Genomic DNA, 11,603 nt, shown 5'->3' with positions numbered 1-11,603 from the left:
GCAATCTGCCAGAAAAAGAAAAACAATTCAAATACCAAGGAGCAGCACTCAGAGTTACCCAGGATCTGGCAGCTTCTACAATAAAGAATCAGAAGTTTTAGAATACCATATTCCAGAAGACAACTAAGAATTAACTACTCAGCAAGAGTGAGCATCATCTTTCAGGGAAGACAATGGATCTTCAATAAAACAAGAGACTTTCAATTGTTTCTATTAAAAAATTCTGAACTAAATGGAAAAGTTAATCTTCAAACACAAAATTCAAGAGAAGCATAGAAAGATAAACAGGCATGGAAACATATATTATTTAAAGATGAACTGGTTACATCCCTAGATGGGAAAATGATATCTATAACTCTTGAGAACTGTATCTGTTAGTGGGAAAGACAGAAGGGGGCATCAGATAGACTGAGGATGTGATTGTAAATGGACTCTGATATGATGATATCAAAGAAAAAGGCATTAAGAGATGGAAAAAGCACTATATTGGGAGAAGAGGAAAGGGAAGGTATAATGGAATACATTAGATCCCATGAGGAGACATAAAATACCTATTATAATCAAGGGAAAGAAGAGTGAGGATGAGAATTGTCTGAAACTTGATCTCATCAGTTTTGGCTCAAAGAGGAATAACTTAATCATTCAATTGAATATTAAAATTATTTAAATCTATAAAGAATTAAGAAGAGAAAGAGGAAAGAAAAGGAAGGGGCAAAATAGAAGAAAGGGCAGAAACACTAGAAAAAAAAAGAAAGAAGGAGGTGATAGAAGATAAGGTAGTGGGTGGGGTGGGTGAAAAAAAGTAACACTATTAAGCACAAAGTGCAAAGAGAACCAAAGGGGTGAAAATAGGATGGAGGAATATACAGAGATGCTAATCATAACTGTGAATGTGATTGGGACAAACTCCCACAAAACAAAAGTGAATAGCAGAGAGGATTAAAAAAAAAAACAGAATTCTATAATATGTTGTTTATAAGAAATATGTTTGACACAGAGACACTTGCAGACTAAATATAAAAGACTCGAGCAGAATTTATTGTTTTTACTTCAGCTGAAGTAAAAAAAAAAAAAAGTAGGGGTTGCAATTCTGATCTCAGATAAAGCAAAAGTAAAAGCAAATCTAATTAAAAGAAATAAGGAAATTACATCTTGTTAAAGGATACCATAAACAATGAAGTAATAAGAAATACTTATAGTAATACTTAGTATAGTAACACTAAGTGTATATGCACCAAGTACTAGAGCATACAAAGTCCTAGAGAAGAGATTAAGACAGGTACAGGAAGAAATAAACAGAAAAACTCTATTAGTGGGGGACTTCAACCTTCCCCTCTCAGAATCAGATAAATCTAAGCACAAAAGAAGCAAGAAAGAAAGTAGGAAGATTAATAGAATGCTAGAAAAACCTAAATATGATAGACCCCTAATTCACACAAACTATTCTATTTTTTTATGGTCAAAGACTTCAATCTTTTTTTTTTTCCTTTAGATACCCAGAATGCAAATAGAAAGAGAGATTTGTTCTGAAGGTTGAAAGAACAACAACAAAAAAAAAAAAAAATCACAAGACATAAAGAGATGGATTTGTCAGCAAAATAGACATAAAAGGACAGATATTTCAGCAAAGTATTTTCCTTGATGAATATGAATACAATTGCATTCACACACACTCTGACAGACATATAAACATTGGCACACATATAGCAAAAAAAAAAAAAAAACCTAGAGGTTGACAGTTAACTCTCTCTCATTCTTTCATTCTTTCTCTCTCTCACACATACACATTCATTTAGCACACAACTCAAATAGCATTCTACAAAGATAAAAGATTGCAGCTTTCTTAAAAAATACCTTTGTGTATGAAGACAAGATTAGAAAGGAAGCAAAAAAACTAGGAAAAAACTTTTGCATCCAGGGCTCTAATAAAGATCTCATTTCTAAAATATAAAGAGAATTGACTCAAATTTATAACAATACAAGCCATTTTCCAATTGCTAAATGGTCAAAGGATATGAACAGACAATTCAGATGATGAAATTAAAACCATTTCTAGTCATATTAAAAAATTCTCTAAATTATTATTGATCAGAGAAATGCAAATTAAGACAACTCTGAGCACCACTACATACCTTTCAGACTAGCTAAGATGACAGGAAAAGATAATTATGAATGTTGGAGGGGATGTGGAAGACTGGGACATTAATAACATTGTTGGTAAAGTTGTGAAAGAATCCAGCCATTCTGGAGAGCAATTTGGAACTATGCCCAAAGGGCTATCAAACTGTGCAAACCCTTTAATCCATCAGTGTCTCTACTGAGCCTGTATCCTAAAGAGACGTTTTAAAAGGGAAAAGGGCCCACATGTGCAAAAATATTTGTAGCAGCCTTTTTTGTAGTCTTAAGGAACTGGATACTGAGTGGCTGCCCATCAGCTGAAGAATGGCTGAACAAGTTATAGCATATGAATGTTATGGAATATTATTGTTCTATAAGAAATGATCAGCAGGATGATCTCCAAGAGTCCTGGAGAGACTTACATGAACTAATGCTAAATGAAGTGAGTAGAACCAAGAGAATATTGTACTCAGCAACAAGATTATATGATGATCAGCTGTGATGGACTTGGCTCTTTTCAACAGCGAGGTGATTTGGGCCAATTTCTATGTTCTTGTGATGGAGAGAGCCATCTGCACCCAGAGAAAGACTGTGGGGACTGATTATGGATCACAACACAAGGATCATCTTTTTGTTGTTGTTTGCTTACATTTTGTTTTTGCTTCTCACTTTTTTTTCCTTTTTGATCTGATTTTTGGGGAGACAGCATGACAATTGTGGAAATATATATAGAAGAATTACACATGTTTAACATATATTGGATTACTTGCTGTTTAAAGGAGGTGGGGGGAAAGAGGAAGAAAAAATTTGGAGCACAAGGTTTTGCAAGGGTGAATGCTGAAAACTTTATTTGCCTATATTTTTAAAATAAAAGGTTATTTTTAAAAACAATAATAACGTATGTGCTCAAATGAAAATCTCCTTTTTAATTCAAAATGACCAAAGTAACAAACTAAGATCTTTAACTGAGGCAGGAGAATTGCAATATGGGACATAATGCTAAACCAAAAATTCTCATGGAAAGCATAACCTCCCAAGGTTACTTTGCATAAGATCTGAAAGTCCATAGACTGGGGAGGCTTAGGAGTGGTGATATCTGGTCAGAACAGAATGCTTCAGATACAGCAATGGGGTAGTTCCAGGACAGGTTGCAACCAGTTTAGACTCACTCTAACCCGGATGTTGGCTGAGTCAGGATCAGGTAGCCCCTTCTGATTACTGCATTCAACATTAACATTCTCCCATGCACTCTGTCTGTTCTCTGTCTGCCAGCAATCTAATGCAAGCCCTAACCACCTGGCACTTTATTTCAATAACTTACTAGTGGGTCTCTCTGCTTCAAGTCTCTCCACACTTCAATTCACTGCTTATCCATTCACTAAAATTAGTTTCCTAAATCACACGTATGATGTCATTACCCTTTCTGTCTCCTGCCACTCAATAAACTCCAGTAATTTTCTATTGCTTCCAGGACCAAATACAAAGTGATCTGTTTGGCACTCAAAGGCCTTCATAACTGTCTTTTCTTCTTATACTTTATTCTCCAACGTGTCTTCTTCAATTCAATGATACTGTCATCCTGGCTGCTCCATGAATAAAAAAACACTCCATGTTCTCCACATGACTACTAACTTCCTTGAGCTTCAGGATTGTACAATTTATTTCTTCTACAATTTCCTCTTTTTCAACTCCTATTAATTCTACTTCCTTCTGTTATTTATGTTCCTATTTATTCTATATGTAGCATCCTTTGTATATGTGTGTTTGCATGTTGTCTCCTGGATAAAATTGTAAACTCCTTGAGGACAGAGATTGTCTTTTTCTCTTTTTATATTCCTAGGGCTTAGTATATTGTCTGGCACACAATAAGTATTTAATATATGTTTATTGATGTATTGGTTTTACAAATTATAATTAACTCTATTCTATTTTATACAATAAAGAATTTCATAAGCATTTTGGTAATATACTATAGGGAGAAATTATTAATATCATTAATCTTTCCCATTTTTAGTTCAAGATTTCCTATTAAAAGGAAAAAAGAAAATAGTAGATAACTCTTTTCAGAGTTAAAATATGATAATGACCTTAAGAGATAGAAGTTGCCCATTTTTAAAATTATCAAATAAACTGACACACGGTTAACTTTCTATGCCAACTAAAATCTAAGTTGGTGATTGATGTGATTTATGATGTGGAATTTGGAACCAAATGATGTGATTCAAGGACTAACATGATATGGGTGATGTAAATACCAGATGATGGTAGGCACCAAAGGTCTGTGCTCTATCATGTAAAGAATTCACGATGTTTATTCTCTTTGCCAAAAAGTAGATTTATTTAGAGAAGAAGTTACAGGCAAAATGAAGGGATACAACAGACACCAGGAATGGTCAATATGAAATAGAGTTGGAAGAGCATAGAAAAGGGTTTTAATAATTAATGGTGGAAAGACAGTCAAAGCAATAATAAGGGGAAATTTTATATATCTAGATGCTTACTTGCATAAAATAGAGAAAGAGCAGGTCAATGAATAGGGCTTTCAACTAAAAAAAAAACTAGAAAAAGAACAAATTAAAAACTTCCAATCAAATATCAAACCTGAAATTCTAAAAATAAAAGGAGAGATCAATAAAATTGAAACTAAAAAAAAACTATTGAAGGAATAAATAAAACTAAGAGTTGGTTTTATGAAAAAAACAACAAAATAAATAAACCTTTACTTAATTTGATTAGAAAAAGGAAAGAGTAAAATTACTCTCAAAAATGAAAAGGGACAACTATCTATGAAGAAGAAATTAGAGCAAAAATTAGGAGTTACTTTGCCCAACTTTATGCCAATAAATTTGAAAACCTAAGTGAAATGGAGGAATACCTACAAAAATATAGATTGCCCAGATCAACAAGAGAAAGAAGTAAATGACTTAAATAGTCCCATTTTAGAAAAAAAAAAAATAGAACAAGCTATTAATTAACTTTCTAAGAAAAAATCCCCAGAACCAGATGGATTTACATGTGAACTCTACCAAACATTTAAAGAACAACTAACCCAAATATTATATAAATTATTTGAAAAAAATAGGGAATGAAGGACTCCTATCAAATTCGTTTTATGATACAAATATGGTACTGATATCTAAACCAGTCAGAATTAAAACAAAGAAAGAAAAATTATAGACCAATCTCCTGAATGCAAAAATCTTAAATAAAATATTAGCAAAGGAATTACAGAAAATTATCCCCAGGATAATACACCATGACCAAATAGGATTTATACCAGGAATGCAGGACTGGTTCCATATTAGGAAAACAATTAGCATAATTGACTATATCAATAACCAAATTAACAAAACCATATAATTATCTCAACATATGCAGAAAAAACATTTGATAAAATCCAACACCCATTCCTAATAAAAACACTAGAGAGGATAGGAATAAGTGGACTTTTCCTTACAATAGTCAGTACCATCTATTTAAAACCTTCAGCAAACATTATATGTAATGGGGATAAACTGGAACCATTCCCAATAAGATCAGGCATGAAATAAGGTTGCCCACTATCACCATTACTATTCAATATTGTATTAAAAATGCTCTCTTTGGCAATAAAGAGAAGAAAAAGAGATTAAAGGAATTAGAGTAGATAATGACGAAACCAAATTATCGCTCTTTGCAGATGACATTAAGGTACACTTAGAGAACCCTAAAGAATCAACTAAAAAACTATTAGAAATAATCCACAACTTTAGGAAAGTTGCAGGATACAAAATAAATACATGTAAATCATCACCATTCTTATATATCACTAACAAAATCCAACAGCAAGAGATACAGAGAAATTACATTTAAAATAACTGTCAATAGGATAAAATATTTGAGGATCTATCGGCCAAGGAAAGTCAGGAACTATATGAACAAAACTACAAGACACTTTCCAAACAAATAAAGTCAAATATCAAATGTTCTTGGATAGGTTGAACAAATATAATAAAGATGACATTACTACCTAAACTAACCTATTTATTTAGTGCTATGCCATTCAAATTCCCAAGAAACTATTTTCCTGGCCTAGAAAAAATAACAACAAAATTCATCTGGAAGAACAAAAGGTTAAAAATTTCAAAGGAATTAATGAAGAGAAAAGCAATTGAAGGTGGCCTACTTGTGCCTGATCTAAAACTATATTATAAAGCAGTGGTCATCAAAACCTTTTGGTACTGATTCTTTATATTTTTTGATCCTTTGGATGTAAAACTGTTTTCCCAGTTTATTGTTTCCCTTCTAATCTTGATTGCATTCATTTTGTTTGTACAAAAACTTTTTTACTTAGTCTAATCAAAATGATCTATTTTGTGATCAATATTGATCTCTAGTTTATCTTTGGTCACAAATTTCTTCCTCTTCCACAGATCTGAGATGTAAACTACCCTATGTTCTTCTAATTTGATTATAATATTATTCTTTATGTCTAGATCATGAACCCATTTTGACCTTATCTTGGCATATGGTGTTAGGTGTGGGTCTATGCCTACTTTCTGCCATACTAGTTTTCAATTTGCCCAGCAGTTTTTGTCAAAAGTATATTCTTAACCCAAAAGTTGGAGCCTTTAGGTTTGTCAAATACTAGATTGTTATTATATCCATTAGCTATTTTGTACTTAGAATGTGGACTTGCAGTAAATTAGCAGAATATGAAGTTCTATCTTAGCTCAAAAACAAAAAAACTAATGACATAAAATTAATGTAAAGCATAATATCAAGAAGAGAAGAAATTAAAGACATAATCCAATGTTATTGTAACAGCAAAAATCAGAAGTTTAAGTTGTTGCAGTGGTAATAATATACTCTAATAACTGGAAGTTTTTGTGCATACTCCATGAAATGTGTTTTCAACTGTAATATTAGAGATTTTGAATTTGTAACCTGGAAAGATCTTTTTTTCCTTGTTATTTGTTTGTTGGTGGCTGTTGTTGCTTTACACAGCAGAGACCCAGACTATCTGACACCTCAACTTCACATAATAGGTAGAAAACATTAAACTCACCAAAACGCATCAATGGAGAAGACATTAAATGGATGGAGGACATGGGAAATAAAGAAAGCTATCTCATTAATAAAAGCACAAGAAATAATGTAATAATAATTATCTTCTAATGGTACTGTTTTCTGACATCCCAAATTCTGACCTTAGCTTTTAACTCAGGCTAATCCATATTATAAGGCCTAGAACCCTAACTGCCATCTCTAGGGCATCAGCTACTCTAGATATTCTAATAATTTACTAGAAGAATCACCAGATTATTGTCTTCTGTGCTCCCTTTAAAGAGGATCATAAACCAGACTCTTTATTTCCCACCAACTATATTTAGTGTTTGTGGACTCCACCATAAATGTGCTTCAAAAAAATCTCTTCACCAGTAAGTTCATTCAATATTATATTACTTTTGTTATTGACATCTCTTTAATACCTTTGGTATGCTCTGCCACTCTGGAGGATTAGAAGGTAAAGCTAAGAATTCCTCCCAAAGCCTCCATTTAGAAAGGTTTACAGGAGAGTTAATTCTTTATATCCCACTAGATATAGTCCTTATATTGGACTCCATTATGTTCCCTATGCAAGCTTCTTTTGAGCAGGGAATCTTTTTTCTCATCTGTATCCCCAGCACTCAGCATGGTATATGATACATGATACATCATAAGCACTTAACAAATATTTATTGACAGTTGTAAAAGTCTATCAGAAGAAACTGATCCCTTTGTGAGTGCAACACCCAAATCAGTGATCAATCAGTCAACGAATAAGCATTTATTAAGAATTTAAGCATTAGTATCTCCCAATGCTAGATTCTGGCTGCAAAAGAAGTAAATCTTATAAATACATTGTGGCAATAATGATGCTTACTAAAACATTTTTTTAGTAGATAAGTAAAACATATCACTTTTTAGCAAACAAAAATAAACTCATCCAGATAAAAATGCTGTAAGTATATATTTTCTCTTCATAAATATTACATTTTTATTTACATGGTACTTGCATAATCCCACTTGATAAATTATTCTCTAAATCTAACCCCATTATTAGCATATCGTGAACACAAATTATTCAGATGAAAATTATCACAGAATCATAAAAACACAAGTTTATTTTTATTGTTTATTATTGTTATTTTATTTTAAAGGTAAAAAAGTATCATTCTTTAATGTAACTTTCTATTTATTTTACTCTTAAGTCTTTCATAATTCTATCTTAATGCAGTTCTGGGAAATATCTCTCATTAGTATATTATTTTCTTATCTAAAATCTGAGAGAATAATCTACTACGGAATATTCTTTAAGAGTAAAGCTGTAAGAATCCCTAATTTTCACATGAATAATAAAATAATTCACCAGTTATTCATTAGAAAGATATTACATAAGTTTAGCTTTAGTAAATAACCATCATGACATGATGAAAACTTAAAAACAGAGAAACCCCCTCCCCCATGATTGTCACAGAATAACCTATTTCTTTTTCCTTTATAGAGATGGACAATAGAGGTATCCTTGAACTCCTAGGGGATAACCTCGTCTTACCATACAGCCCAGAATATTTTAGTCAATTTTTATGACTTGTAGACCCCCTGCCTTATAAATCTCAGATGAAATAGAATGAATACCAGGTGCTTTGCCATGAAGAAAAGCCATTAAAATATAGAAAATATCAAAAAATATCAAATAAAAATATCAGAAAAAACAAAATTAAAATATTTAAAAATAAAAAAGCAAAAAAGGAATGACTTTTCAAATAATATCAAGATAACACTAATAAATAATAAAGATAATATCTTTACAACCCAACCCAATGTCTACTTTGAGAGTGGAGGAGATGGCAAAGTAAAGAAATGCCTGCTAGAGAGATGTACAGTAGATACTCATTGTTTCTCGAAGCCTCTTCAATAACAATGGAAGCCTGATATGAATCCTGAAAGGCTAGACAAATGGATTCTGGAATTAGTTAATAGCCCAGGCAGTGTGATAAAATATTTTTTTGAATGTATGAAAAAGATGGATTGGGATATTGTAGGCTGTCCTTAGTGAGAACCATTATGTTGAATAGCTTGATTCAAAGGATTCATAACCTGGAACCAAAAGAAAGCAAATTATTTAAGATTACCTTTCTAGTCCCAATGTATGTGTTAGTGTGTGTGTGTGTGTGTGTGTGTGTGTGTGTGTGAGACTATTAATTGTGTGATCCTGAGCAAGTGACTTAACCCTACTTGCTCAGCTCCTCATCTATAAAATGAGCTAGAGAAGGAAATGATGAAACTATTCCAGTATCTTTGCCAAAGAAAACTCCAAAATGGAATCACAAAGAGTCAGACACAGCTGAAACACAGTTGAACAACAATAAGATTTTATAAAACCCTTTATATTTACTATCTTATTTGTGTCATCTTCAAAGTTGATAAGCATGTCATCCAAGTCTGTTAGGGAGAGGAGGAGAACCCTTGATCAAAGTGACTATTAATTAAACTGATGAGATTGCAAAGAATTGGTCATTGGATAAAGGCAACTTGTAAAAAAGACATATCTCCAAGTTATTGGCTATTTGAGGATCATCCTCACCCTACCACGGTCTATAAAAGAAAATTGACTCTCCTTCTCTCCTTGCAGTGTTCAGTTCTCAAGAGCCCACTCTTCCAATCCCATTACTGCCAGGAGCAGTAATGATAACTTATGGAAGCAGATGGCAGTAACTTGCAAAGAGTCTGAGACAAGAATCCAAGTATATTTTTCCTGAGCCAAAACTGTCTATGTAGAAGAGGTTACAGATTTTGAATTCCCTAGTTATTATGGTTTGGTACCTAACCTTCAGCAAAGAAGGAAATTTTCTTGGGATTTCTCAAGTTTTGAGAGTTGTCTTGTGGGTAATTTAAAATTAAAGACTTAGAGCACCATGTAATTGGGTCCTAGATCTAGATAAATTAAGATTTCATGATCCATTTTGCTCCTGGGAGGAAAAAAAAGACTATCCACATAGCTCTTGGATGGCATCCCAGAGAAATCAAAGATTAAGAACATTTTAGGTTCACTGTGAAGGGATTTACTTGTTCACAACATCTAAAACATACATACCTATGGGGGAGTTCACACTAGAAGATCATACTTGGAAAGATTGAGTAAAGAGTTCTGTGGGGGGAAAATAACTCATAAGATTGACAGAAGTTTGTCCTGATAGCAACCCCAAGTTTAGTTCTTGAGGCCCACAAATATAATGGGATAATTCACCAGGCAGGACAAAGTAGAAAATGTTTCATTGGTTTCAAAATTGCTTTATGTTCTGATGCAGTTTAAATATTAGCTTCCCATTTTTTTTAACCATAGTTATAAGTTGTCATTAAATTTCCTTTTAGACATTCTGTTAAAACATGCTGTGAATCTTTTATGCCTCATATTTCTTTTTTTGTGAATAGTACTTAGCATATACAGATATTTGATAAATGCTTGACTGATTGACTGAATAAATTACCTTTGTAAGGGCTCAAATCATATTGTACATTGAGTACCTTTATTGTTTTCTTTTTTGAGGGGAAATCCAGGATACAAGAACTATAACTTTTACTATAATTAACATAATCCTAAAGGTCATCAGGATTGAAAATTTTGTCAGCCTAGGAGTATGAGAAAAGGAAACTCTCTTTTTAGAAGCCAAGTTTTTTAGGACTGAACACAGCAAAACATATGGCATGGTAGGACTTGGAAAAATTAGTTCCCTAATCCCTATGCACTTAGTCAAGTGGTCTTTCAATTTTATATGTGGGACCTTTTTCCTTATATTTAAAATGGACACCACCATGGGCAGTGAGAACACAACTCTTTTACATATGATTGAAAATTAATGTGTTTTTTTCTTCCTTTGTCATTTTCTCTTATTATTGGGCTCTTTTTTATATGTGTATGTGTATTTGAAGATCATCTTAGTTATTTTACATGGAACTATAAATGACTATTTTCAATTTTAACTAATCCTTGCTTTAAGTTTTGCTGCTGTTGACTTGAAGAAATTTTAACCCATTTATTTTCTGGTGTTTTTGCATCTTAGCCATTTGGTTTTGAGTATTTTGGTTCCTATTCACTATTTTCTTCAGTGATTTTTTTAAATTTTTTTTTTGATTTTGTGTTTTTTAATGTTTTGCTTGGTTTTGTCTTAGCTACTTATGTCTTAACTACTTGGTTTTTTTTAATTCCCACTCTAAAAAGGATATTTGGTTTTAGCTATTTATTTAGCTGTATTTTTTCCTTCTAGTTCCTTTTGTCTATATTCATAATATAAAACAAATACTTGAACAAATTTAATGAATCAGCAATGACTGAGTATATTCTTCACTTTCCATTTCTCAAATGATTACAGGATGTTTTCAGTAAGTGGATCCAAATATTACATTCTCATGAAAAATAAAATAATAAGGAAAGCCCAAGTAATCAAGTAAATAAACATCAT

Source organism: Sminthopsis crassicaudata, chromosome 1 (genome assembly GCF_048593235.1).
Source record: "Sminthopsis crassicaudata isolate SCR6 chromosome 1, ASM4859323v1, whole genome shotgun sequence".
In the NCBI taxonomy this organism is placed as follows: Eukaryota; Metazoa; Chordata; class Mammalia; order Dasyuromorphia; family Dasyuridae; genus Sminthopsis; species Sminthopsis crassicaudata.
The sequence above is the reverse complement of the archived record's forward strand: the minus strand, read 5'-3'. Positions refer to the sequence as shown.